The 3,200-nt window shown below is 49.5% G+C and overlaps 1 protein-coding gene across 1 annotated transcript in view; it reads right to left on the bottom strand.

The window, feature by feature from the left end:
* LARGE1 (LARGE xylosyl- and glucuronyltransferase 1) overlaps positions 1-1,655 on the bottom strand; it is a 662,422-nt gene extending 660,767 nt beyond the window's left edge. The window contains exon 1 of the mRNA XM_027769037.1: positions 1,376-1,655. The gene's annotated coding sequence lies outside the window, so the exon portion shown is untranslated. The remainder of the gene's footprint in view (positions 1-1,375) is intronic.
* Between the last annotated feature and the right edge of the window lie 1,545 nt (positions 1,656-3,200).

Below are 3,200 nucleotides of genomic sequence, written 5' to 3'. Positions count from 1 at the left end.
CCTGGGCGCCCGCCCCCGACCCCGTGACCGCGAGACCTGCCAATGACAAGCGCCGCAGCCGCGCGGACCGAGAGTCCGCCCCCACCTAGGCCCCGCCCCGCAGCGAGGCCCCTCCCTCCTATTTCTTCGCTCTCAGGCTCTCAGGCGGAAGCAACACCCGGAGTCGGGATCCCGGGCCGGGTCGGCAGAAAAGGGTGCTAGCTGGGAGCTCCCCGCCCTTCTTCCCCCACCCTGGCCGCTCCCGGCAGCCTAGGGCTTGGCGTGCCTCGCGGAAAGGGGGGAAGGGAAGCAGGCAGATCCGCAGCTGCCGCGTAGAGATGCTTGGAGGCTCGCAGGGCCGTGCAACCTGCCCATCCTGCTCTTACAAAGCGGGCGTCGCGGGAAGTAGGAAGTTTCCCAGCCTCCACCTTCTACTCGGGTCGTCGCTCCTCTCGGAAGAGGGCAGGTTCTGGGATTGCCCGAGGCTGCAAAGCGCCCTGTTGAAGGGCTTTGACAGCATCTCTTCGTGCGCTGTATCCAAGAATCCTGGCCAAAGCACCCTATTCTTTTGGGGATACTGTATTTATGTGCCCCTCCCAAATGCATACACACGTACTTCGTGCACAAACAGCACGCCTCCTCCCCGTTCTGATCTTATTCTCGCTCTTTTCCCTCCTGACACAAAAATCCCGCGCGCAACATCCCATTGAATAGATTTCCAGCCTCCGGGTCCTGAGAAAGACAGTCCACCAAACCACGGAAGGAGTGGATGAAATTGGCCGGGGTAAAGGGGCGGGGGTGTGAGAGTGATGGAAGGAGGAGGCCTCCCGCGAGAGAACACCCAGAGGAGGCGCAAAGCAGAGCGCCAGGCGGAGAAAGGACGCGGAGGGATGGACAACTCCGACTCGGAGACCAGAGCTCCGGCGTCCGATCCAGCTCCCGGGTTTTTCCTCGGTTCAGTCCCAGAGCTTCTGGGGTCCCCTTCCCCCAGGGTCCCCACCTCTACCCAGCCAGGCGGGCCGCCAGGTCTCTGCCTCCGGTTTGCGCGCTTCTCCCTGCACTCCTGGACTCAGATGAGGCCGCGAGAAGGCTCCTTCAGTTCTTGGAAGGAGCAGAGGAAGGATGGGGAGGAGAGGGGTGTGCATGAAAAGGCTGCCAAGCTCAGGCTGCTGCGCTGACCACACTCCCAAAGGTCGGACTGGGGGACCCAAGGGCTTGGAGGTTTAGCCCTACTGAGGCTCGGCTCGGGACCTGGCGCCCGCCTAGGTAACCGCACCCTCGGGCCTCGGGTCGACCCATCCCATACCCTTCCTGCATCCCTCTTCCCTTAAGCCTGGTTAAACCACGACCCCCTTTATCAGTACCGTCCCTTCCCTTGCTCGGGAGCGCTGTTTACCTAATCGCAGTGGCAGACCGCGTCCAGCAGAATGCGAAAGGCAGGTAGCGGTGGCTCAGCAGCGTCCCCGGAGAAGTAAAACAACGTTTGCTTTGGAGCTTCGGGATAAGTTAACTGCGAAGCTGGGGTCCTGCTGTCGTATCTCTGCAGGGATGAGCCTCACCGTGTGCGTTGGAAGGATAAGGAGATCGTATCTGTTTTTGATGCCATTACCGTCTCGGAGAAGAACATTATATGATAAAATATTATCTAATATCCTAGAGACCATTAAAGTGTCAAAGTTTAATGCCAAGCCTTTTAGCTCGAAGGCTGCTCAGTTCTTCCTCTGACGTGCAGCTCTGTTCTAGAACGCCCCGAAAACAAGGGGATCATTTTTATTTTTTGCGGACCAAACGTCCTTTCTTCCTACTCCCTTCCTCCTCCCCCACCCCAACCCCGCCCAGGCCTGGGCGAAGTTAAAGCAACCATTTGTGCTTTGTTTTTACTTATCATTGTACTTGACTTCATTAGTGGTGTAAAATATATTACAACACATTACCATATTAATAAGGGTAACATGACTGAGGGTGGGAAGAAGTTAAAGCAACCATTTGTGCTTTGTTTTTACTTATCATTGTACTTGACTTCATTAGTGGTGTAAAATACATTATTACAACACATTAGCATATTAATAAGGGTAACATGACTGACGGTGGGAAGAGACCCGAAGTTTACAAGCAAAGGAGAAATCATTGAATAGCATCAGAAACTGAAAGATAAGCACGTGAGAAAGAAACATCTCTATTATAATTACCCAAGTGTGGTTCTTCCCTAGATAGAGCCTTAGAGAGACAAATAGAACAGTGGTGAGGGAGGGAGCAATGTGCCCACTGGTCAGTAAGGTACACTAAAAACATAATGCATTAAAGGGAATTTCACGAAATGTATTTGCATTGGTCAATAAGCACCTCAGGAACGTTGTCACAATGAAATATTCCACAAATGGAACCCTTTGGTTCGTCAATGTCATGTGAAGCCCAGCCAAGTCTACACTTAAAGAATTTCTTTGAAAAACTGTAAAGTTCCTGAACTCCTCAATCCAAGAATCAATCTCTTTCTCTCTCTCTCTCTCTCTTATATATATATATACACACATGTATATATGTATGTATATATATATGTATATACATATATATATGTCAATGGAAAACCTAAGGTAGCATGTAGCTGCCTAGGAATTATAGCCCTTTGACAAAAACCAAGATATAAATGTCTCAAAAGGCTTTCAACTATGACATAATATAGTATGAGGAACGCAGAATAAAATATGTAAGGTGATATATCTGTTATTTCTAAAGAATCGGCACAGCTTCTGCTAAGAACTGAGAAATGAAAAAAATATTGAGCCCTCTAAACTAACTTATCTATTTATCTCCACACAGTTATTGTACCTGTCACGGAAGAGATTCAGAAAGATCTCTTTTTTATTATTACTAGGGTCAAGGAAACAGAATGCTAAGAAACCTGAGGTCTTAAAGCGGCCACTAGGGGGCCCTAAAGGCATCTCAAAGAAGAAGCCAGAACATAAGCTCTGAACTCCGTTTTCCTGGGTCTTATTTTCTGTGTACCTAATGGAAGTGGAATCTAAAGACAAGGTGAAGAACACGGTGTAAAGTTTGGAAATAAATCGGGCTTTATGTTTTGAAAGACCCAAGTCCAATTTTAATGCATGAGTCAAGAACTTAGTTTCTCAATTCTATTTTCACCTACCCTCACCCCTCCCCCAAAAAATTAGTGCATTTGTTGAGATGATGGAGTCTGAAACTCCTCATCTTAAAATCAACCG

This window comes from Tupaia chinensis, unplaced genomic scaffold (genome assembly GCF_000334495.1).
Source record: "Tupaia chinensis unplaced genomic scaffold, TupChi_1.0 Scaffold148234_1, whole genome shotgun sequence".
NCBI lineage: Eukaryota > Metazoa > Chordata > Mammalia > Scandentia > Tupaiidae > Tupaia > Tupaia belangeri.
The sequence above is the reverse complement of the archived record's forward strand: the minus strand, read 5'-3'. Positions and strand labels throughout refer to the sequence as shown.